Source organism: Uranotaenia lowii, unplaced genomic scaffold (assembly GCF_029784155.1).
Source record: "Uranotaenia lowii strain MFRU-FL unplaced genomic scaffold, ASM2978415v1 HiC_scaffold_19, whole genome shotgun sequence".
In the NCBI taxonomy this organism is placed as follows: Eukaryota; Metazoa; Arthropoda; class Insecta; order Diptera; family Culicidae; genus Uranotaenia; species Uranotaenia lowii.
The window spans coordinates 78,813-106,102 of NW_026597965.1; the positions used below are offsets into that span (position 1 = coordinate 78,813).

General features: G+C 35.4%; 1 protein-coding gene across 1 annotated transcript in view; it reads left to right on the forward strand.

Moving 5' to 3' along the window:
- LOC129759560 (steroid receptor seven-up, isoforms B/C) overlaps positions 1 to 27,290 on the forward strand; it is a 106,523-nt gene that overhangs the window by 73,544 nt on the left and 5,689 nt on the right. The window lies entirely within an intron of this gene.

The window sequence follows — 27,290 nt, forward strand, 5'->3', positions numbered from 1 at the left end:
AGAATCCGGAGCTTAAATTTTTGCACTTTGAATCATTGGCTCTGAGTTCTGACTTTCAAGCTTTGAGAACAGAGGGAGTTATCTGTAAGATTTGAGTCAAGAATTCTGAGGTCTAAGGGGTCTAAGATCTGAGATCTACCCAGCAAACATGAATTCGCATCAAAAACTATAACTTAAGTCGTTTACAATGGTGTTTAAAATCGTAATTCCAACTGCATAGTGAAAAGATCGTATTAAATGTCGTCTGAAGTCAGTTTAAATCGGATACGATAGAGGGTCCGCCATGTTTGTAAATTTTGAAATGATTTTGCACTCGCGCGGGCTTCAAGTGAGAAAATCATCGTCATGTTCTCTCGGACCCCAGCAGTGCATTCAGATCAAATGGAAATTTAGTAATATTGACCAATGAGAGAACTGGAAAATATTCTTAATGGGAACGATTTAATGTCTATGTCTATCTTGCGCTCTCTTGCATTCTTCCGATAGGTACGAATAAGATGTCGGATAGCGTCCAATTGGTGCAGTTTTCGTCGCTTTAGAAAGAAATGATTTTTTGGAATATATATTGCCTCCACTTTGGTATGTAAATGCTGTTTTTCAAACATTCATACGATCATTCTATAATGTATATGGAACGTACATCAAAACATCATAAGACACAAATCATAGCTACACAAATGTTTGGTGGGTTGAGTCTCAGATTTACGTTTAAGGTTTTGAAATTTTTTGTTCTCCGTTCTAAGCTTCAAAGTTCCAAATTTGGTGTGTTGAATTTTAAGATTAATTTTTTAATTCAGGAAATCTTTAGACTTTTTTCTGAGGTTAATATTATGGGTACTGAATTCGAGTCCAAAGCCCTCAGTATTGAACTCTCAACTCCGATAACTGAGTGAGTGAGTTATACAGTTTAAGGTTTGTACCATAAGTTTTAAGATTGGATCAATCAGTCCTGCGATCTGAAAGTCTAAGTTCTGAGTTCTGGTTCCTGTGTTTTGAATGCTGAATTCTTAGTTCTTAAGCTTGATATATGAGTTTATAAGTCAAAGTTCGAAAATCTGAAGTCCGAGTTCTCAGGTTTGATATTTGAAGTCCTGAATTTGAGTGTTCAATAATATGTTTTTTTTAAGCCCTGAATTCTGAGTACCGAATCACTTTATAGTTTTTAAGTTTTGTGTCATCAGCTCTTAAAAATGAGTTCTGGAGATCTAAAGTGTAAATTATAAAGTGCAAGCTTTAAGTCACATCTTAGTTCTTGAGTTTTGTTTTCTGTCATCTCTGAGAGTGAATTTAGATTTATATGTTCTAAATTATCCTAAATACTGAGCACAAAGTCAGGACTCTTAAGTCTAAGGTCCGAGGTCTAAAGTCTTCGTGATATCCGAGTATTGGGTTCTGAGGCCGCTTAGAGTGAGTTTACAAATCTCAAAGTTATTCGATCGTTTTTCAATCTGAATACTGAACGCTCTGAGTTCTAATTTAAACTCTCTCGGTTCTGAGTAGAATTTGTTTATTTCAACTTCTAACTGAAGCACAAATTTGGATCAAAATGCAGAACCTGAAATTTGCTTAATATTTTTGACACAATTCTTTTCCTCAAAAACAGAACATTTTTTTAAGTCTGCCAACCTTCCAAGTTAATTTTGTTGCTGTTTTGTAACCGTTAGATTCGTTAGTTCCTTTTTTTATGCGACAAGTCAAAATTCAGCAAACCAACAAGGAAAATCCATCGCCCAAAAAGCACAACCTCCTCCCAAGTCAATAAATCTTCTTAACGGTACACAATTTGTCAGGATATTTTTCTTCCTCCGAGCCTGGGTGGGTTTGAGTGGGGAAAAAAACTCTCTGGAGCCACAGAAAATAGGCAAGGTGCATTCCGGAATCAATTTCTTCCGGAACCGGGAGAAAAATATCCCGCTTTCTCCCTCCATCGTCCTCTTCATCCGGTAGCATTCCTGCAGCTCTTCTCGGGTGTGCGAGTAGCTGAAGCCAACTGTTTTATTATGTTAATAAATATTTGAGCTTAGATTATCCGCTTCTGGTTTGACTTATTGGGCGAGTGAAGTGGTTTTTTCTTCTTAACCGTGTCTATTATGAATGACGACTCTGATATGTTGGGGGACGAAGGCTGGTTTGGAAATGTCAAATGAGCCGCTGCTAGAAGGCTCATAAAAAATGCACCCCCGTACAGCGTTTGTCGTCTGATCGGTGACAGCAAATCTGGCCCATAAACATAACCTTTAAATTAAGTGCGACTGATACTTAGGACGGCCGCCAGCCCTCTTTCCGATCGAATCGAATTTCGGAATCGAAATCGATCCCGGAAGGCGTTCGGAGAAAGAAGCATGTGCCCCTGCCTGATGGAACAGACAGTTGTTAACTAATGGACGAATTCAGGCAGGGGGTTCTCGTTCACATCACTCAAGCAAGTGTAATTCCATTTGATTGAATTTCTTCCGGGTGATGTGGAGGCTCTTGAGGGAACAAAACAGAAAAAACCACAGCAATTTATTATTGTTTCAGCAAGTGTTTTCGAAGGGTTTCGCCATTCGTTTTGTTATCTGTGGCTTGTGAAGATAAAAAACGTGGGGAAACGAGAAAAGTTTTGTTTGACGTTTTATCCCGAACATTGCACGAAGAAAAGCCCAACAAATTGAGGTTAGATTTGTACTACTGTCAAACTGTTTCACCACGCATCCTTTGATGCGAATGGAGATTCTCGGAAACAAAAACATCAAAGTCAAGGGAACAAAAGTCCTGCTCGCGCTGTTCAATGGTACCGAAAATTAAAGCGGATAAGCCCTGCTGTTTTGTAAAAAAAGAGGCAAGATTAAGGGTCGGGCGGAAATGCGAAAAATTAAATGAACCACAACGGTAACCGCAGGGGCACTTTGCCAGGATCATGGATGTGCTGCCGTTATCGCCGCCGCCCGAGAGTGAGCCGCTTTTCGGAAGATAGAAGATTAAAAAGTCAAAATACTCACCCGCGCGCACGTCTGGCGACTCCCGAACAATATACATAATTCATTGGGAAAAACATTTCCATTTAGTATCCCCCCTGTCGAAAACCGAAAAAACGCAAGGGAAAAATCGAAGCAAAACTTTTATTTTAACCCCTTTCCACCCGAGAACTGATTATAGGATGATGGTCTTTATTAAAAAGGCATTCACCGAATACAGAAGGAAGGAAAAAAATTGAGCTATATGGGTTGGTGGTAATAAAGACCGAGAGCTATATCAAAAGGAATAGACGTTTTGTTTGAAAAAGTCAAAAATTTAATCTTCAATACATCGAACGACCAGAGGAAGAAAGGAACCGAGCGACCCTTTTCCAGGCGGAAAACATTCGGTAACATTTCCAAGAAGCAAGAACCCGGAAAACTTTATGAGGCAATCTTTTTCTCGAGTCATTTGCTCGAGAAATTGTATGTGATTTTCGGAACTCTGAAGAAAATTGCTCCAACCTGAGACAAGATAAACGCAACGCAAACATTCGAAAGAGGGTAATATATTCATCGGTTTCCACCCGAATTATGTAGCTGCAGATAAGGGCGGAGCACTTTCGCTGCAGTTGTTGTAACAAGACACAAATCTACAAAAATCATGGCATACTTCTAACCCCAGCGCCATCCATCTGTCAGAAGAACGGGGCCCTTTCGGAATTTATGCTCCAAAACATGAACCGTGGCCGTTCACCAGGCAGAGGAGGTACATGGGAATCGGAACAACCGAGAACAAGTGAAAGTACCTTAACTAAACTGGCAATACATCACTCTTCTCAGAGCGTCGTCGTCGCCCTTTTTACTTTTCAACCAGGGCGCCCCCCTTCCGGATATGTTACGTTACGTCACAGTAAAAAGTGGCGAAAGGGAAGCGGAAGGTTGCGCCAATGTTGTACCCTGGCAAATAAAAACCATCAGCTACGCCACGCCACGAACAAGATCAGGGAGGTTAACAATGGCCAAAGTGCGATGCGACGACGACGACGACGGACCGGAGGACCACCAGCCGACGAAAGTGAACGGAATAAGGTGGAGGGGAGGCACGAGACAAACAGTCCGTCGTAGCCGTACCCAACCCGCGATAAACAGAAAGGGGGCGTTCACAACGACATTGTTCAAACACAACGCAATGACGACGACGACGACCGAAACCGAATCCCCAAACCTCGACCAGCCAGCAATTCGAACGATTCCATCGGTAAACATTCAACAAACGCGGCCACGTTTGATTGAAACTGTAAGCGGAGTACTATGACGGAAAAACGACGACGCCCTGACATGGTCGTTTCGGTTTCATTGGTTTGTGTGGAAAAGTTTGAGGAGAATCTACTGGGAGGCAGTCAAAAATAGGAAAATTCTCGCTAAGTATTTTTAAAAGTTAGATTAAAATTCAATCAATTTATTCGTGGACTTTTGATTTCAGTGTTCAAAGTAATACCCCACTAAAATCTAGCTGGCCATGATATATATTTGTAAGAAAAAAAAATCCCGAGTAACAGAATATGATGAAACCAAAACTATCGAAACGTTTACCAGGAAAAGGAATCCCTGAAGGACATAAAATATCACTCGGCTCCTTAAGGCAGCTGTATCCCTGGTCCAAACAGCAGGGTTAGACCCAAATTCCGACCCAAGCAACCGCATCGGTGATTCTTTATACCAGTTTCAACTCATCTTTTTTTAGGACTGGTATAAGGATTGGTCCAATAGTGATGAGATTTGGACCCAATTTGACGCGGTTCTAGACATTTTGACGAGTTCACAGTGGTCCAGGACTGAACTTTATCATGACAAATTTAATAACGAAGATACTATAAAGAGATAGACAAAGATATCTTTAACAAAAATGCTCAACCAACCATGCGCTTTAATAATCTTGAATCAAATATAAGGGCGTGTCATTTTTGCATAATTTACACATAAAAACTTTTTACAGTGAACAGATAGAGCCAAACTGTCTTCTACAAAGTGACTCTATCTGTTCACTGGAAAAGTAGAAGACAGTTTGGCTCTATCTGTTCTGCTCTATCTGTTCACTGGAAAAAAATTTTATGTGTAAATCATGCAAAACTGACAAGCCCTTATATTTGTATAAGATTATTAAAGCATTTGATGAGCATTTTTGCTAAAGAAATTATTTGTCTATCTCTTATAGTATCTTCGTTATTAATTTTTCCACGATATAGTTTCGTCCTGGACCACTGTGGTGTGGGGTTGTCAATTTTTTCATTGGATTGGATCTTATTTCGTTGGTTCAATTCTTGTTGAATGAGACCCAAGAATAGACCTCGGATACAGTTGCACTACGGCCTTACAGTAGGGTGTCTTAAAAGTCCAATTTCAAAAGGTTTGATTTTAAATAAATTCTAGGTCAAAATATTTTTACAAAATTTATATTTTTTATATATTTTTTTAAATTGTTTGGATTAAATTCTACACTTAAAAAATGAAAAATGAACCAAATTTGTATCAAAATTAGAAATAAGCAAGCTATTTTAGAGCTTTGGTTTCTTCTACAAAGTTGATTATCTTAACAAAATACATAACTTTGCTGAACAAGTCAAAGTTCTACAATTTTATTCTAAGGAGTTACAATGAAATTAAGAAAAAAAAAACCTTGAAAAAACAGCTTTTGAAATCTGAAACTTTGTAGGTTACACAAAACAATTTTCAGTTTTCGAAACAAAGTTGTAAAATGTTAAGTTCTACAATCGTTTAGTACATTATGATGTGTTTTGAAATTGCTGAAGCGCTGTAGAAAGCATTTAGTGTAATATATTAACGATTTTCAAAGAAAAGTTTATCGAATTGCGCAAATTTTCGCACCATCCGTCAATGTAGATTTTATTTTTGGTGTTAAGAGGAATCATTACCATATAAAATTAGCGTGGAACTCGGTGGAACTCGAAGAAATTTTAAGATTGAAAATCTAGTATTTTGTTCACAAATATCACTTTTTTTAGACACTTGTTTTTACAACATTTGCTTCGGTCAGGAGTAAATGGTGTATATCAACGTGTTGACAGCTCTGGTTTCAAAATGGTCATAAATTCTTTACTCAAATTAAGTTTGTTATCCAACGAAAACTTATTACCGTCAACTGGGGCAACATGCAACAATTTTCAACTTCAATGGCTTCTAAAATCTTAATGCTTACAGATAATCGTACCTCTTGTACATCAAAAGTTTTAAGGTTGATAGGACACCAAACTGACGTAGTCAGAAAAAATTATTGGTTTCACCAGTTATTTTTAAATTTACAAAAACATGCGATTTTCACACTACTAAGAAAAAGGGGTAAGTTGCAACAAACTCTATTATTAATGAAAAATCAAATGAAAACGTTTGAAAATTTATAGTTTTTGATACATTTGTGATGTCATAACGCATAAAGCAACAATTGCAGTAATTTTTGGTTTCGTGCGAATCAAATTTTCAATTTTTTCTGACAAAAATGTTTTTAAGAAAAAAGTGTTTATCTGCTGCATACATTTAGGGGTATAAAATACTACAAAATATTCTATTAGCTCAAATCATGAAAATAAATCTTAGAATGGATGATATTTTAATGTTAACAAACGCATAATGCAAAACAACCATATCCCAGCATATGGAAACGTGATTTATACAATTAAGTTCAGAATTGCATTTTGTTGCATTTTGCCCCAGACAGCTAACTTAATTGTTAAAATATTTATTTAAAAACATTTGGTGGTTGACCGATAAATATTTATACACCAACAGTGTTGGTATAGTATAATGAAAGCAATATAAAGTTTGTAGGTGATATCATTGAGCCAATCCGTCATACTGAGTAAAGTTTTTTATGGCATCGAAAAATGTAAAAATTTGTACATCTTTTGCTCGATTTTTAAAATTTTTTATGACAATCAAAAACTTTAAAAAACTTTTTCATGATGTTAAAAACTATGTAATCAACAATTTGTTATCATTCAATGATAACTTTATTACAGTATATTGAAATAAAAATTGAATGAGTGTTGTGGTATACAAATGTTGCATCTAACCCTGCTTTTGCATGATGCCCCGTTTGACGGTATCTCAAAAGTGTTTTTTTTTTCGATAAATAGAGCCAAAATTTGCCTGCCAGCTGAAAGCTGAAAGCTAGTTTACTTTTGGAGTTAAATCACTTTCACGTGTTGGTACAGATATCTTTTATACAATGATGTACTAGAACAGATTCTATTGATAAATTTGAAACGGAAAACCGGTTAAATCATCTAATTATTTCTTATTCTCAAATTCTGCAAGTTAATTGCATCAAAGAAACTAAGAAACTAAGAAAGTGTCTAAAAGAAAGTGAACGAAATACTAGATTTTCAATCTTAAAATTGCTTCAAGTTCCACCGAGTTCCACGCTAATTTTATATTTTAATGATTTCTCTTAACACCAAAAATAAAATCCACATTGATTGGTGGTGCGAAAATTTGCGCAATTCGATAAACTTTTCTTTGAAAATCGTTAATATATTACACTAAATGCTTTCTACATTAAAAGATGCTGATTTTTATGCACTTAAACTTTGCTCAACAAAACATGTTGTTTGTATCATCGTGTGAAGAGCTTTTCACGGTTTAATCTACAATAAAAATCACAATTTAAGATATTTTTTATTTAATTTATCAACTTTGTCTTAATAAATACCTACTTGAAAATCAAAACACTTGCAAAACAAATCTTGGATGGTTTAAGGGAACCATCAGGAGGCCATATGCCAAATTTGAGCTGAATCTGACAACGGGAAGGGGTTGCACTGAATCTCAAATGTGAAAGTATTCTGAGACATTGTGTTCTGAAGAAGCATAAAAAACTGTTTTTTCATCAAATTTGTTTATTCATTACCAATCGATTGCTTAACTATGTTGATTGTATTAAAATTTAAATTAAGACTAACATTTCACTTGAAGACTACAACTCGATTGGACTTAAAACAAAAAAAGTTATGGTGGTTCAAAGATTGTATTTCGGTGGCAAATTGTCGTTTAACACTCAATGAGTAGATGTCAATTGAATTTATTGATTATCAATGCGAAAAGACAGACCCCTGTTGAACAGCTAATAACTTTTTTGTTCAATAAGATACGAAGTTACAGTCTTCGACAAAGTTGTTCAGCGGAAAATTTGCTTTCAAGAATTTATAAATTTGCACAAAATAGCTGGTTCTGATCCACAGAAGAAACAAAAATAAACAAAATATTTAATTTTCCCATACAAACCTAAATGTTCAAATTTACTCATGTAAACGTTACTTAAAAAATTCAGCAAAAAATCATGGATGAGTTTTGGACCAAAACGATGCTTTTCAGATCCCAGGGTTTAAGAAATTCAAAAATGACCTCAAATCGACTCAGCCTATTGCACCAATTCTAGCGACTTTGTCATAGAAGTTATTAGGTGGTATGAATATGAAAATAGCAATTGCTTCGATAGCTTTAACTTAGCTCTAACTTTAAAATAGCAAAATTTGAAAGCATTTGCTCAACTAGATATAAAAAAGCAGAGTAGAACATTCCATTCCCAGGCCATCTGGGTCGTTTCTGGAGAAATTCCAATCGAATCTTACAAAGCTTGAAAATTCTTGATAAGCGGCACCTCCAAACTTGTTAAACAACGATATATTTATACTGCTTTAAAAATTTCCAAATTCTCTTCAAATTTTATATTTTTCCGGACCCTCTTTTTTCTGAGATTTTCATCCTGTCGGATGATTCATCCCTAATATTTCCGGAACAACATCCTTTTTCAACCAAAGCCTACTTCTCCTCTTCGGAAAAATTGGTTATTGCGTAAAAACTTACCAATAAAGTGCACATATGTCATAAATGAATTTTTACCTACTTTCAAAAGTAATTTCGAAAACCAGAGCTGGTAGAAAAAAGTAAAATTCATAATTGCAAATTTGGATTGCGCCTTCAAATGAGTCAAAATCTACTTTTAATTCGTTCACATTTCTATAAAAATCGGAATTTTTGTTTGAAGTTTATAAAACGGTTCTTGCGTATCTTTTGCTACAAAAACTTTTGAAATCTGCCAAATTTGAGGACTACCATGAATTTTTTTTTTCAAAACGCTTTGATACGTATCTGAAATATTACAGTTTGAATAAAACAACTCCACAAAAGTCAATTTTCAAACAACTGCTGAATAACATATTTGAAAAACGCTATATTTCGTCAGTTAAACGTTTGGTAGCTGGTCAATCTTCGATAGAAAATATGGATAAAAGTCATGAAAACAAGAAATATCACGTGTAAAGGTTAAAGTTAGCTAATAAGAATTATGAACGGTACTGTGTATCAGTACCACAACATTTTACAACGGTGACCAAAAAAGGCACTCAGTTCGATCATTTTATGTTGGCCTAATTTATCCTGATTTTTATTTTAAAGCTCCCTGAATTTGGGAAAAAAATGTTGGCAACTCTGCCCGCGATAGCTAGGTGTACTACCACAGAGAACAGACGTACAAGCTCGAACAAAAAATCTTCAAAAAAGTATGTAAAATTTCAAATGCTGACACCCAAAAAATACGTTGAAACTTGACTTAAAACAGTGCCATCTATTGCGCCGTTCAAAAGTTACAAATCAAATTTTCACAGTTCTCTTTGGTGTATTTGGAGACATCTGGTGGTTAAGCCAAAAAGGAAAAATTTGTTAAAATGTTCGTTGGAAATTTTACACAAGTTTCGTGAGATAGCTTGTACGTCTGTTCTCTGTGGTACTACTCCGTTGCTTGCATATGAATAAGTAGGCCGACCAAAAAACAGTTATAGAAATTCCACAGAAATGTATGGAAAATTAAAAAATGCTGGTTTTTTGATAAAAAAGAAACTACTGAAAATCCTGCAAAAAATATAACGACGTTCACCAAAGCATTTGCAATGTATTGAGTGCTTATGCGGATGGAAAAGAAATTTTTTAGTGTATTTTTATTGAGTTAAAAAAATAGCACTTCGCCAAATTCCATATAACTGAAACATTTTAATTTTTGTAGGATCTAAAATAAAGTAGCATTCATTACAAGTTGTAACAAGTAATTTTTTAGCATATTTTTAAAACTACAGTTGAGAAACTGCTTTCCGAATTTTTTTTCAGCACGTATCCGGGCCGGTCGAATCCGGGAAATTTTATTTAAAAAAACCTGGCAAAATCCGAGTATTTGATTTTAAAATTGACGACTCAAAATCCGGGCAATATCCAGAGCAAATTTTGTCGAAATCTTAAAAATTACTCACCAAAAATCAAGAAAAAAATCGAAAAAAAATTCATTAAAATAATTGAAAGATTTTAAATCGTATTTCAGGCTTCCAAAAAACCTTTCATGATTATTTTTGTCAATCTGCTGCCGGACTGGCCCCATATTTTTTTTATTAAGTATCCGGGCAAACCCGAATAAAACCGGGCAATCTGGCAACCTTAGTTTAAAGGAATATAAAGGTTATCTCGAAACACCATCAGCACATTTCAACTGAATCCAAAGACGAGAAAATGGAAAACTTTTAATTTATGATTGACAGAAAAACATTTTTTTTACGTCTTCAAATTCAATATAATTCTAACCATTTAATTACTATTTTCGACCTTATGTGTAGGTCTACTCTGTGACCAATCCTATAATTTTACCTCGCACTGCGAAGCGTTGCATAAATCAGGACAACACACACACACCGTTTATGCACGGTCATCAAAATGACTGACGGTATCGATCGATAGGCTCTCAACCAAAAGAAAACATTGATTCATCGATTTTAATGACGAGACGTACGCTAACCCTTCCCTATCCTACCCTAAGATCTAAGCTCTGTACCGTACTCTCATGTGTGCCTAATAATGATGTAATTGATATTTTCTTAAGATTTTGCAAGACATACGACACACATACGCTTCGTTCGTTTTTATGACCAAGAAACTATCCTTTCTCCCAGAAGGCTCAGCTTCAAGCTTAGAGGCCTACCCACCCACTGGTATGTACCTTTTTGTAATACACACAACAACAATAATGATGTTTCGCAGAGTCGATGAAGTTTGTTTACTTGTAAGAGAAGACGCAGAAGAAGCAAACGATAAAGGCGAGGGATAAATGTGTTTCTTGTGGGTACCGAACGAGCTGCGTGCTTGCAAAAAGTATTAAATTTAATAAATGCTGACTTTATTAAATTCCAATTACTGGGGTTCTTGGGCCCGTCCCTCGTTCCGCACAGCTTGTTGATGTGGAAATGTCACTTTTGAAGTTTCTTTGTGACTACAGCTAGCTGTCCATCACCAAGCAAGCATGTGAATGTGTCACTCTCTGTGGTCGCATCAGGCAAATTTGCTACCGACTCCCGGACCCGTTGATGCAAAAAAGTGGCATCATCGTCACATCAAAGCAGCCCTCGCAAATCATCAGGATTATCAGAGTAATCTTTTGATGATGAATTTTCCTCCACATCTCCTCCCATTTCAGCAATAGGCAGAAACACGGATGAAGCGCTCAATAGAAAAACCATTATAGCTCTCAGCGCTAAACGTCTACTTTGACGATAAGCTGAAGTGCCCGCGCGCGTTATGTGGTTCCCCCTTCTTCCGTCCGTTGTCAGAACGCTCCTGTGATTCACGCTGAGCTAGTAGCAAGTTGGCTCATTGTCTCACATCAGCAACTGTCATCGAAATATTTATTAAAATTTTATTACCCCTCGTGCCATGGACCAGTGAGGAACCCATTCATCTCCACGCTCCAGCATCAGACAACGACGAAGGATCTCCTCTCGCTTTTTTTTCCCCTTGCTCCACTCGCTCCACCCGACACATTATAATAGATCAAATTCAGGGTACATGTTTTAATTCTTTCCATTCTTGAGAAAGAGGAACGCAAATAGCCGCGCACCCGATAAATTAAGCGAGAATTAACGAGACAGTCCCCGAGAATTCACAGCCAAGCCAAGTCAGGGAGCCGAGAAGAATGCATTAGGTATAGGGCCCTGTTCCGTACTCCGTCGAAGTAAGTAGTTAACTTCTTTAAATGGGAGGAACGCTGCTACTGTGTCGTTTTGTTATCTTAAATAACTCATTAATCTATTTATAATCGTTCGGGAATGTTGCGCGTCTCCACTCTTCCAGCGCGGCACCTGATTCGCTTGGACGCTTTGGAAACGTCAACGCTGAGTCGGGCGGGATCAAGTTTCAAAACATCGTCAACTTCATTTGTTCAATGAGAGGCCACTGGATGGAAAAAAGATTTGGATGAACTGTTTTTAGGTTAGTTTTTCAAAAAACTGGTGCGTCATGAACTTACGGGTTTTTTTATAAATAAATGAAAAAAGATAAAATATAATTTGAATTACAAAAAACGTCAACTCAATGCCAATGTCAAGGCATTACGATTTTTTGGAGAAGCTTCGGAGTTAATGATTATTTCAAACCTTTACATTACATTTGATGTCAATAAAAGTAAACAAAATGCGAAAAAAAACTGCAAAAAATGCTTAAATCTAGCTTTGTTGGAATTTTAGAGCAAATCTGAGACCCGCCTGCGCAAAATGTACGTACAATAGACTGAGTCGATTTGAAATAATTTTTAAATTTCTCAAACCCTGGGGTTTTAAAAAGCTTCGTTTTGGTTCAAAACTGATCCATGATTTTCTGCAGAATTTTTAAGAAACGTTTACATGAGTAAATTTAAATTTCTATGTTGGTACACGCAAAATAATCAGCACGTCGTGGCTACGTGAAAAACTACATAATTTTTATCCAATTCATTTTCACGTAGATCTTACGAGTAAACCATGTGAACGCACCTCAATAAGAATACGCACGCTGTGAACTTAAGCTACAATTTACGTGAATTTTAGGTATGTTCGGGTGTAATGATGAAAATAGCATGAAATAATTTTGGTTTCGAAATGAAATTTGGGTCGATTTACTCGTTGTTTTTTTCTTTTTTTTTTGTTGTTGTAAGAAATAATTAAGAAAAAAATTATTTTTCACAATTATTTGACACAATAAATAACCACTTTCACTGCAATTATCATGAATCTTCTGGATGGTGTACACAAAACCGGCTTCCTGTTTTCTTTTTGATTTGTTTACAGTTTAGATCTTGCCTGGAAAATATCAAGAAACTAGATACTGAATCAGATTTTAAAAGATATGAATCGAACTCACCTAAATGCGAACGTTTTCTCGAAGCCATTTATCGGTGGCCTACCGAATATGACATCCTTCTCGATGTTCCGGGACTTCTCAATTCGAAGAACCACTTTGCGACCTGAGGCAGAAATAATTTTCCTATTGCGCGAAACATTTAGCGCCAGAAGCCATAGTTCCAAGTATCCGGAAATACACGAGATTTCCACAAAAAAAACACAATACATTCAATCCGATTTTTCGAAGTAGTAAATAAAAACTGCTGACTGAATGGCAGCTTCTATTCTTATAAGAATTTCATAACACACGCTTGAGAAAAAATATTGCAAGCCATTCACTTAGACTTAACGTGAAATTCATGAGTCAGTTATGTGGAACTAAAGTAGTTACTACCTTGATACACTGTGATTACTACAAGAATCACGTAAAATCAATTGATGCAACAAAATCTAAATTTAGGTGAAAAATCCCGTAAAAATAATTTCAAAATTATTTTGCGCGTATGAGGAATTAAATATTTTGTTCTAAAAATTCAATATAATTATTGTTTTTTTGTGTGGAACCGAGCCCGATAATGGGTTTTGTGTTCATTTATAATGTACAGTACCGTTCATAATTGTATAGAAATTGGAAGCACGCGCACTGTCACTTCGACTTTGAACTTCCATAACTGTTTACTCTAATGATATTTTTTGATCGATTTTTTTGCGTTAGAAAGATCAACTATCACACTATTATACCACGAAATTTGAGCTTTCTGGGGTTTGTGTGACCTGAGATATAGTAATTCTACGAAAATCGGACTTTTTGGACTTTTCTCATTCAAACTGAAATATCTTAGAAACTACGCTAAATTTTTTATTAAAATTTTGCAGAGTGATTGTTGAAACATAAAGCTAGCATGTCTGAAGTTTTCGAAAAGTTCTATCGATGAGATAAAAAGTTACGCGAGGTGCAATATTTCAGGCATGAACCTAGAAATGCGATTTCTATAGAATTTTGGACGAATGTTTCCATAGGAAAATCATATTCTCTGTTTAACAACCAGTAAATCTATTTCAACCAAAAAATCAAAACAATATCGTGAGATTCTGATTTCAAAACACAAATGGATCATTTATTCCATTTTTTCTTTTCTTCATTGCTTTTCTGATTGTTTGATGGAAACGATATTGTTCTCATGAATCGTCCAAAATTCTATAGAAATCGCATTTCTAGGTTCATGCCTGAAATATTGCACCTCGCGTAACTTTTGATCTCATCGATAGAACTTTTCGAAAAATTCAGACATGCTAGCTTTATGTTTCAACAATCACTCTGCAAAATTTCAATAAAAAATGTAGCGTAGTTTCAGAGATATTGCAGTTTAAATGAGAAAAGTCCAAAAAGTCCGATTTTCGTAGAATTACTGTATCTCAAGCCACACAAACTCCAGAAAGCTCAAATTCTGTGGTATAATAGTGTGATAGTTGATCTATCTAACGCAAAAAATTCGATAAAAAAATATCATCAAAGTAAAAAGTTATGGAAGCTCAAAATCAAAGTGATAGTGCGCGTGCTTCCAATTTCTTTACAATTATGAACGGTACTGTATGTAAAGTAAATTTTCCGCTGAACAACTTTGTCCAAAACCTTAACTTCGTATCTTATTAGGCTTAAAAGTTATTAGTTGTTGAATAGAGTTAAGTCTTTTGGCATTGAAAAACAAACAATTCATTTGACACCACTGCTTGTGCCTAGCGAGGTATTGGATATTTACTTTTCAAGAAATACTTCGCTAGGCGCCAGCAGTGATGTCAAATGAATTTGTATTTTTTTCAATGCCAAAAGACATTCTCCTATTCAACACCTTATTACTTTTTGTCTAATAATACACGAAGTTACGGTCTTGGACAAAGCTGTTCAGCGGAAAATTTACATAAAGGAATTTATAAATTGACACGAAACCCAATATTAGGCTCGGTGCCACAGAAGAAACCAAAATGATGTTGATTTTTCAGGAAAAAATATTCAATTTCCCCTTACAAACATAAATGTTGAAATTTACTCATGTAAACGTTTCTTAAAAATTCAGCAAAAAATCACGGATCAGTTTTGAACCAAAACGAGGCTTTTAAGACCTCAGGGTTTGAGGAATTAAAAAAATGACCCCAAATCGACTCAGTCCATTGTACAATTTGCGCAGGAGGGTCTCAGATTTGTTCCAAATTAATAAGATTTGCTCGTAGAAATAAAGTTTTAAACAAATTCGAGACAATCATGTAAAAAACTGACCTTTAGTTCGTGAAAAATGATCTACTCAGCTGTAAATGGATCAATTTCAACCCAGTTGACCAATCTGTAGCGATCTGGTTGAAATCGGGAAGCTCTGCAATTTATTAACTTGGGGTTTACTTTTTTGTTTCATGATGCCACATCCGAATAAAGTCACCACCCGGTTTACGGAAGGTTTAGAAATTTATTCCAACATGTTTAAAAATTCTATTTCAAGAAAATGTTAAAAAAAAATAAGTTAAAATAAACCGTATAAAAAGTCGTTTCAACAAAGATTGGGAAACCATTTTGTTAATTATCTTTAGAATAGCTGTAGAAACTCTATTTAGTTTGAAAGCTGCGATCAGTCATCAAACTGTATGTGAAGACCACTTTTAAAAAAATTGGAACCGTTCTATGGAACCGCACTATGTTTCAATTGTTGAATACATATTTTGTGAGGTTTGAATTGCCTTTTCAAAGTATTTTTACCTGAAATGATATTTTTGGAGTGCAGCTGGATTTTTGATAAGTGTCGGAACAACATAAGATCTTAAAACGTCAAGATATTCCGAAAAAAAATCCCCGAAAGTGGAATTGCTGGCACTTGACCAAACTCAACGAAAAAATAGCAAAGAAATAGAAATGTAAAAAAAAATCTAAAACAAATACAAAATAACAAATTTTACAAAATTCCAAAAGTGACAAAAACAATAAAAATGACAGGAATTCCGAGATAATTGTAAACACAACAAAAATATTACAAATAGTAAAAATGATAAAATGACTGAAACCAATTTAAAATTACACTAACGACCAAATGACACAGAATAAAAAAAATTGACCAATTATGTATTAGCCGTTTTTGACAATTTTGTATTTTTATCAACTTCGCAAGTGTGACATAATGTTAAACCGATGTTTTGGATTAACGTTCGGACATTAGGCCGGAACAAATTTAAAATTCTTCTTTTGTCACTTGAAGTTGAAATATTTATTACGAGGGAAAGGAGGATAATAAAAAAAAATAATGCCAATTTTCATTAAATTGGAACAAATTGGATAAAATATTGAACGCAATAAACTTGTATGCAATCTTTATTGCACAAAGCCGAAAAATAGAGTTGTGCTAGAGCGAAAATTTGATAAAACCTCGAAAACAAAAGGTGAAACAATTCATATCTTCTTCAGTTTGACTTTCGCTTTTTCAGCTGTTTGAATTTTTCAAGAATAGGGTAACGGACTTATTTTGGACCGGGTACATATTTTGGACCACCTTGCAGCTTTTTTCCAATCTTTCTCTCATAAATCATGTTAATCATGAAAATTTTGAACACATATAGTAAAAGCTTCTTCTTATGATAGTAATCATATCTAAGATTTCATTTAAATAAGCTGGTAAGGGTTAGAAAATTGAAAATAAAGTTTTGATTTTTCATAGTTGAGCCAAATCAAGCCCATTTCAGGAGGACGTGCCATTATTGGAGTCAACTTCAAGAAGTTTTCTGCCTAGCTGTGATGAATTTAACAACTACAAACATGTTCACAGCTATGGAAAAGCACTTGAAAACTAGTTTGCAAGCTCGAAAGCTCGAAGAACAAAAAAAACTTGTTTTAATCGCAATTCGACCCATGTCGAAAATAGGTCCTACTTAATTTCTTAGGGACTTATTTTGGACCACTCAATATAACCTGAGTATTAAACTTGCTGTTGAATGTTCTTGAACGTAATAAACGTTGTAAGGCGATTTGAAAAGAATTATGCACACTTTTTCAATCGATTATTATAAATAAAATTTGGAATTTTGGCATTATTTTATTTAATCAACTCGCTAAAGCCCACACTCGCCTTTAGACGGGGGTCACTTCAATCGGCATAAAACCAATTAACAAACGGGGCTTCCTTTCGGCTTTTTAAAAAAGGTACAACTTTCTTGAGTAAACTGAAGAACAGCCAATCATTGTTTTAACTTACTTTTTGTGCACCATGCTTTGAACGACGTTAATTTCAGTCTTCGTTCTGGTCTCGTCGGGTGCGTATCAGTTTTCTCTTGCATGTGTTCGGATAAGGGGACGTTTGTGAAATTATCGAGTACCTATTTTAACTTTATTGAGCGTGCACAGCAATTTAGAAATATGAGCCGTGTTTGAAGGGAAGTGAGTAATACGTAATATTGTGAAAAATTCGAAAAAGTTGTTTGCTTACTTAGTGCTTGGAGCGCAATTAAGCAAGAAAAGAATAAAGCACGAGCAGCGGGGGTGGAGGTTTCATTTTCTGCTGTAATGCCGCTGCCTAATGCCGTGCATTAGCCTGGAAGAGTGTGAAATGATCTGTATTTTACGAGCTTATAATTTGATAGGGCTCGTGAGGTGATAAAGAAAGTAATTAGTGGCTGTGGAATAAAGATTTTGATTGGATAGGACAATTACGCGAATTTTGATATGCGAGCGTGAAACGGACGGCTCGTATAGAAGCGCAGGCGCGAACGTGTAGCTAGGGCTGAATGCCGAAGAAAAATCACCGCTTGCTGCGATGAATTCGTGAAAAGGGCAGGTGATGGTGAACAATAATTCTCGAAGTGTAAAGAAGTGGCTGAGAGTTCATGTGCGAAAAATTCGTCGAATCGTGTTTAAAATTTTCAAATATGCTCGAATGCAATATTTTAAGCAAGCATAACTAGAATTGGGAGGTATTTTCTGATTTGGTGTTGCTCCGCACATGCGATTATAAGTCATTGAATAATGTTTCTCGGTTTCCGGTTTTCATGACTTGGTCAGGAGGTGGTATGTGATTTGGATGTGAAAATGGTTCAAGCTACAGGTAAGCTGAGAGTGTCTAGAGGTAAAATAGGTAAAAGGTAAGATTATTTTACCATATAACTATTTCATTGATTAAATATATTATATAAGAACGTACAAACAGTTGCCAGCTGGGCAGGTATCTACACGAATGCGGAATACCTGTCGTAAATTCCTAACTCTAAATATGTTTTGAATTTTATACGGTTGCGAAACTGTTTGCTCGTTATACAAATAAGACAAACACCTACACGAAACATTTTCATTTCATGACAGTTCACACGAAGCCATGGTGTCGGGTATGTGATGATTTGCATTGAAGATTGGCCGAACTAAAAATCTAAAGGATGCAAGTTAGCGCATACGTTGGCGAAACTGCGGTGAATCCGTGCACCCATGGTGGATTATCTACATACATACACATACATACATACTCCAGAAAGCTCAAATTCTGTGGTATAATAGTGTGATAGTTGATCTATCTAACGCAAAAAATTCGATAAAAAAATATCATCAAAGTAAAAAGTTATGGAAGCTCAAAATCAAAGTGATAGTGCGCGTGCTTCCAATTTCTTTACAATTATGAACGGTACTGTATGTAAAGTAAATTTTCCGCTGAACAACTTTGTCCAAAACCTTAACTTCGTATCTTATTAGGCTTAAAAGTTATTAGTTGTTGAATAGAGTTAAGTCTTTTGGCATTGAAAAACAAACAATTCATTTGACACCACTGCTTGTGCCTAGCGAGGTATTGGATATTTACTTTTCAAGAAATACTTCGCTAGGCGCCAGCAGTGATGTCAAATGAATTTGTATTTTTTTCAATGCCAAAAGACATTCTCCTATTCAACACCTTATTACTTTTTGTCTAATAATACACGAAGTTACGGTCTTGGACAAAGCTGTTCAGCGGAAAATTTACATAAAGGAATTTATAAATTGACACGAAACCCAATATTAGGCTCGGTGCCACAGAAGAAACCAAAATGATGTTGATTTTTCAGGAAAAAATATTCAATTTCCCCTTACAAACATAAATGTTGAAATTTACTCATGTAAACGTTTCTTAAAAATTCAGCAAAAAATCACGGATCAGTTTTGAACCAAAACGAGGCTTTTAAGACCTCAGGGTTTGAGGAATTAAAAAAATGACCCCAAATCGACTCAGTCCATTGTACAATTTGCGCAGGAGGGTCTCAGATTTGTTCCAAATTAATAAGATTTGCTCGTAGAAATAAAGTTTTAAACAAATTCGAGACAATCATGTAAAAAACTGACCTTTAGTTCGTGAAAAATGATCTACTCAGCTGTAAATGGATCAATTTCAACCCAGTTGACCAATCTGTAGCGATCTGGTTGAAATCGGGAAGCTCTGCAATTTATTAACTTGGGGTTTACTTTTTTGTTTCATGATGCCACATCCGAATAAAGTCACCACCCGGTTTACGGAAGGTTTAGAAATTTATTCCAACATGTTTAAAAATTCTATTTCAAGAAAATGTTAAAAAAAAATAAGTTAAAATAAACCGTATAAAAAGTCGTTTCAACAAAGATTGGGAAACCATTTTGTTAATTATCTTTAGAATAGCTGTAGAAACTCTATTTAGTTTGAAAGCTGCGATCAGTCATCAAACTGTATGTGAAGACCACTTTTAAAAAAATTGGAACCGTTCTATGGAACCGCACTATGTTTCAATTGTTGAATACATATTTTGTGAGGTTTGAATTGCCTTTTCAAAGTATTTTTACCTGAAATGATATTTTTGGAGTGCAGCTGGATTTTTGATAAGTGTCGGAACAACATAAGATCTTAAAACGTCAAGATATTCCGAAAAAAAATCCCCGAAAGTGGAATTGCTGGCACTTGACCAAACTCAACGAAAAAATAGCAAAGAAATAGAAATGTAAAAAAAAATCTAAAACAAATACAAAATAACAAATTTTACAAAATTCCAAAAGTGACAAAAACAATAAAAATGACAGGAATTCCGAGATAATTGTAAACACAACAAAAATATTACAAATAGTAAAAATGATAAAATGACTGAAACCAATTTAAAATTACACTAACGACCAAATGACACAGAATAAAAAAAATTGACCAATTATGTATTAGCCGTTTTTGACAATTTTGTATTTTTATCAACTTCGCAAGTGTGACATAATGTTAAACCGATGTTTTGGATTAACGTTCGGACATTAGGCCGGAACAAATTTAAAATTCTTCTTTTGTCACTTGAAGTTGAAATATTTATTACGAGGGAAAGGAGGATAATAAAAAAAAATAATGCCAATTTTCATTAAATTGGAACAAATTGGATAAAATATTGAACGCAATAAACTTGTATGCAATCTTTATTGCACAAAGCCGAAAAATAGAGTTGTGCTAGAGCGAAAATTTGATAAAACCTCGAAAACAAAAGGTGAAACAATTCATATCTTCTTCAGTTTGACTTTCGCTTTTTCAGCTGTTTGAATTTTTCAAGAATAGGGTAACGGACTTATTTTGGACCGGGTACATATTTTGGACCACCTTGCAGCTTTTTTCCAATCTTTCTCTCATAAATCATGTTAATCATGAAAATTTTGAACACATATAGTAAAAGCTTCTTCTTATGATAGTAATCATATCTAAGATTTCATTTAAATAAGCTGGTAAGGGTTAGAAAATTGAAAATAAAGTTTTGATTTTTCATAGTTGAGCCAAATCAAGCCCATTTCAGGAGGACGTGCCATTATTGGAGTCAACTTCAAGAAGTTTTCTGCCTAGCTGTGATGAATTTAACAACTACAAACATGTTCACAGCTATGGAAAAGCACTTGAAAACTAGTTTGCAAGCTCGAAAGCTCGAAGAACAAAAAAAACTTGTTTTAATCGCAATTCGACCCATGTCGAAAATAGGTCCTACTTAATTTCTTAGGGACTTATTTTGGACCACTCAATATAACCTGAGTATTAAACTTGCTGTTGAATGTTCTTGAACGTAATAAACGTTGTAAGGCGATTTGAAAAGAATTATGCACACTTTTTCAATCGATTATTATAAATAAAATTTGGAATTTTGGCATTATTTTATTTAATCAACTCGCTAAAGCCCACACTCGCCTTTAGACGGGGGTCACTTCAATCGGCATAAAACCAATTAACAAACGGGGCTTCCTTTCGGCTTTTTAAAAAAGGTACAACTTTCTTGAGTAAACTGAAGAACAGCCAATCATTGTTTTAACTTACTTTTTGTGCACCATGCTTTGAACGACGTTAATTTCAGTCTTCGTTCTGGTCTCGTCGGGTGCGTATCAGTTTTCTCTTGCATGTGTTCGGATAAGGGGACGTTTGTGAAATTATCGAGTACCTATTTTAACTTTATTGAGCGTGCACAGCAATTTAGAAATATGAGCCGTGTTTGAAGGGAAGTGAGTAATACGTAATATTGTGAAAAATTCGAAAAAGTTGTTTGCTTACTTAGTGCTTGGAGCGCAATTAAGCAAGAAAAGAATAAAGCACGAGCAGCGGGGGTGGAGGTTTCATTTTCTGCTGTAATGCCGCTGCCTAATGCCGTGCATTAGCCTGGAAGAGTGTGAAATGATCTGTATTTTACGAGCTTATAATTTGATAGGGCTCGTGAGGTGATAAAGAAAGTAATTAGTGGCTGTGGAATAAAGATTTTGATTGGATAGGACAATTACGCGAATTTTGATATGCGAGCGTGAAACGGACGGCTCGTATAGAAGCGCAGGCGCGAACGTGTAGCTAGGGCTGAATGCCGAAGAAAAATCACCGCTTGCTGCGATGAATTCGTGAAAAGGGCAGGTGATGGTGAACAATAATTCTCGAAGTGTAAAGAAGTGGCTGAGAGTTCATGTGCGAAAAATTCGTCGAATCGTGTTTAAAATTTTCAAATATGCTCGAATGCAATATTTTAAGCAAGCATAACTAGAATTGGGAGGTATTTTCTGATTTGGTGTTGCTCCGCACATGCGATTATAAGTCATTGAATAATGTTTCTCGGTTTCCGGTTTTCATGACTTGGTCAGGAGGTGGTATGTGATTTGGATGTGAAAATGGTTCAAGCTACAGGTAAGCTGAGAGTGTCTAGAGGTAAAATAGGTAAAAGGTAAGATTATTTTACCATATAACTATTTCATTGATTAAATATATTATATAAGAACGTACAAACAGTTGCCAGCTGGGCAGGTATCTACACGAATGCGGAATACCTGTCGTAAATTCCTAACTCTAAATATGTTTTGAATTTTATACGGTTGCGAAACTGTTTGCTCGTTATACAAATAAGACAAACACCTACACGAAACATTTTCATTTCATGACAGTTCACACGAAGCCATGGTGTCGGGTATGTGATGATTTGCATTGAAGATTGGCCGAACTAAAAATCTAAAGGATGCAAGTTAGCGCATACGTTGGCGAAACTGCGGTGAATCCGTGCACCCATGGTGGATTATCTACATACATACACATACATACATACATGCTTTGAACGACGTTAATTTCACAATCTACATTAAAAGCAACTGTTTGATAAGCAATTGTTAACAGCTACAACATAAATGAGCTTAAAAACATGAAAAAACTGAACATGCGCCAATTTTTAAGTCCCTATTTTTAATGCTTTTTGAAAAATTATTGACAGTTTGGTGTAAAAGTTACAACCATACAGGGTTGATTTTCGAGAAAAAAAATAAACTTGGTTAGGTAGAAGACACGAAAAATAAAATCCGTCCAAAGGAGGAGTTGAAAAAAACAACTACAAATCGACAAATATGTAACTGAGTTTAATACTTGAAATAGTTGAAATATCCCAGTGAATAGTAGAACAATTTTAACAAATAATATATTTAACTATAGCTATGAGATAGTCTTAACGTGATTCAAAACTTAGAAAAAAATTAAAAAATGTGTAAAAATTATAGCAAAAAAGTACAAAAAATCTAGTTATCCAGCCCCTATGGTTATGCAAAAAAAAAACTGTTTAAGAATTTACTCCAGCAATAATTTTTTCCGTAGAACAGAAGTTGTTTCGAAGATAAAAATGAACTTTTGCGAATTTTTCACCAAAAAAATTGCTTTTAGATGGTTTAAAAGATCGCATAATTCTCGAACCTTTTTTGAATCTCTTTTGAATGTTTTTTTCTACAGAACTGAAGCCAAACCAAATCCACTAATGTTTTTCAAGTTAAAATGCATCAATTAATATCGCGGTGTTGATGTCAGATTTTCTTAACTTATCATTGGGTCACCTGAAGGAGATTTGCGTTCTAAAAATTTATCCTAAAGATAAGCTAACTGGCCAGTATTTAATACTGCAGAACATATTTCGTTGAGCTGTTGGAATTATCAAAAGATTTGAAACACTCTATATAACGGGAGAGTTTTTCAGTTTTTACTCTATTCTTATCGAAATTACTGAAGCAAAAGAAGTTGTAGGAAAAAAACAGATGGTTGAAGTAGCAAATATTCATCAAACATGTGTACCAAAATAGGGGCTGAGGAAGAATTGGAGCAAGTTAGTTCAGGAATGAATTAACGTGATCAAACAAAACTTGACTACAAGGATAAAAAAGGAAAAGATTAACTGAATCATTCGCATAATTACGCATCAATCGCTGTCGTAAATATAGCAAAATTTAGAATATAAACTAATGTAGTTTAAGAGTGGTCCAAAATAGGTCCACAGAGTGGTCCAAAATAGAAACCTGGTGGCCCAAAATACCGACCAGAGAAATTATCGAAGGAACGAGTTTTTATGCTTAAATCTTGTTACATTGCAACAAACGACGATATGTTTCGATAGAAAAAGCCTTGATCTTCGCAATGAACGAAGAAAGCAGTCCAAAATTGTAACAAGTCCTTTTTTATTTCAGAAAATAGCATAGCCACTTCCCAAAGCGGTCCAAAATTGGTCCGTTACCCTATATCACATTTTTCAATAAAATACTTTGAACGTAATGTAATTCCCTTTTCGAGATTTTCGGGAAAATCAAAGGAAAGGTGACAAAAGAAGAATTTGATATCTGTTCCAACCTTATAAAAAATTTTTTTTTACATAACCCAAGAGCACATTATAATTAAATTATATTGAAAAATAAGCTTACGAAGCTTGAAAAACTTTTATTTTGTCTACAAGAACTAAGAAAAATTGTGTAAAATGATCACATTCATTCGGATTGAGTTTTAATTTTATTATGCTAAACCAGCCAAAATTTCAGATTTAGTTTTTATTAAAGTCAAAATGTTTTAAACAATTTAATACAATTTTAAAACTAGGTTTCGGAAACAAAGCCAATTTTTTTTTGTCTTCCATGAAAGTTGACGATCTTGAATCTTATCTAAAGGTTTATTTATTGGTTTCATAGGGTTCTGTTTAAAAGTCACAAGTATCTTTAGGAAACTTTTCAAACTAAGCGTAGATTTTTACTAAGTTTAAAACTTGGAAGCTATGAAATTTGCATAACTTTTTAATGTTTCCATATACCAGCAGGATTGATGTAACGAAAATAATAAATAATACATCACTTACCGACCTATGGAATTCACTCGGACAGGAAAGCACCGAAAATTTAAAAGCGATTTCTCTATTTAGTTGTCACAACCACGTAAGTTTACCAAGGAACGACAGCGAACATTCTGAAAAACAGAAAAAAAAAACAAATAAAGAGTTACGGTTCAACGTTAGGAAAATGACAGAAATAACAAATGTTCAATTCGAATTACAAGCGCACACGCTCGCGTGTTATCTCACCTTCGAATAGGATGGTTTAAATGGGACCCACTTAATAACCCAAAACGAAATCGTTGAAATTGTTACTTTCGTAGCAGATAACAAACAGCGATAATTCCTGAGGAGGCAAAGACACACGGCAAAAAGACAGTAGGGGGACTTTAAAACGGCAGCAGAGCTTCAACAAATCACTTGTCGTTTCATCCATTAAGACTTTCGTCGACGGTTGTTTTGAAACAACAGACTCAACGAAAAAAAACACAAAAGTATTAGCTTGATCCCAGTAAACCGAACCAGCTCAACCAGAAAAACCCAACAACGGGGAATAAATCACATCGAGGGACCCCCCAAACCTAAAGGGAAAAAAATAACCAACAAAACAACCAAATGTTCGGCAACTGTCAAACTTGGTTTCTGGAGATAACTTCACATCTCAGGAATAAAAATTATCTTTCCTCCAAACCGAACGAGACAATTTAATTTCTAACTGGGTCCCTTCTGACCAATCTGATCAAGCAACGTCTCCTTGGATCGTTGATCAAGTCTTGTTTACATTCTTGGCCTGAGAAACGTCACCCACCACGGCAACGACGCCCGAGGGGTGCTCGAGAGCAAAAATATGTTCCATCTTAATTGCGCTCAATTGAAGATGACGATGATAAGGCAAAATAGATGCTAAAATAAATATAAATAATAATTAGTAGTGCCCAAGTTGGAGACAATTTTAATCAACCATTTTTTACGAAGAAGACTGCGCGAAAAACGAGTGGAAAAGATGGATGAAAGTATGTCATCAGGAATTTTAGACACAAATTGTCGCGTGCCTTGAAAGTTCTTTCTAAAGGAGCACTTCAGAGATCGACCTCGAATCAAAAAAAAAAAATGTCGACTAGTGTCTTGATTTTGTATTCCAGCAAACCGAAATGATAGTGATCAGCTGCCGAGGAGTAATTAAAACTTATTTAAGAGTTGTTTTTTTTTTTGCCGTCGTCAACTGGAAATTTCTCCCTCTTTCTATAAACATTCATTTTCGGTATGTTAGGTTAGGGTGATGATGAGCGATCTCTCAAGAATTTACTTCCCCGTTTCTTCGGACGGCGGCACTTGATCGCTAATGGGTTAACTAATAAAGTAGACAAGATAACATCTGGTCTGACTGAACGCATGTTTGACGCACGATCGAGGTCGTCTGACAGTTGTCAAGTAGCGTGATTTAACGATTGAAGAAGTTTAACCCCCGGGAGGGAACTTGAAGTCGGCGTGATCACCTGTTGTCGGTCTTAATCGACTAACTAACTGTCATCAGATGAGATGTTCGACTTTCGGTGCGTTTCAAATCTAATTGATCGAACAAGTCGACTCAGCTGGAACGTTTCCCGATTTCCGTCAGTAGCAGCGCCTGTCAATCCGTTTCAATTAAGAGAAACTCGGTCAACGGGTGTTACGTAATCCCCTTTATACGGGTCGCTCCTAAACCCAAAGTGATCAAATACAATTAAATTGTTTCCAATTTACGGTTCTACGGCTGGGTTTCGTCGATCTATTCTTTTCTATTCCCTAGAGAAGAAAAAAAAACCTAGAAAATTAAGTCTAATCGTCGCCTTCGTGTTTTGTTGTCTTTTAATCGAAAAACGACTCGCTACATCGTACCGAGAGCTAGCAATTATAGCTTACGCCAATGCCATTGGCTTGTTGTATGTACTTCCAAGTTGGTCGCCTCTCTCGTCATCTTGCGTTTGTCTCAAATACGTCAAACATCAAAAACAAACATTCTTGGTTTCATTCAGATCAATTAAAGAAAATTGTCTCTGATTATAGACACCCATAACCCATAACGTTCTTTCTGTTCTGACTGACTCGGTCGTCTGTGAATGTAGGTCGATAAAAATGAATGAAACTCTATCTCAAACAACGGCGTCACCCTACAGCTCAAAAATATTATGCTGGTCCGCTAGATAAAAATATATTCCGAAAACGAAAATCAATTCCACTCAAACGGCCACATTTATTGAATGTATCGAATCGCCTTTCGAAAATCATCCATGCAGCAGTAGCATACCTATCACAGTTGGCGAACTTTGATCTCCCAAAGTCTTCAAACTCGACTCTCAAAATCGACTGATCGAAAATCATGGCTTGCTGACTGAGAAGCGCCTACTTGCTCGCGGTGAGGCCAAACTTCTTCGGGACTTAATTTTATTTACTACCCCCTTAATTGATTTTTATTGGGCAGATAAATTGACTCTAATTGAATTCGCTTACTTTTGCATATTGTTCCGAGTAAAGAGAATTTCGCTCCATTATGTTCCCGGTTCTCCAAAAACCCCTCCAATCATTGTTTACTAAACAATTC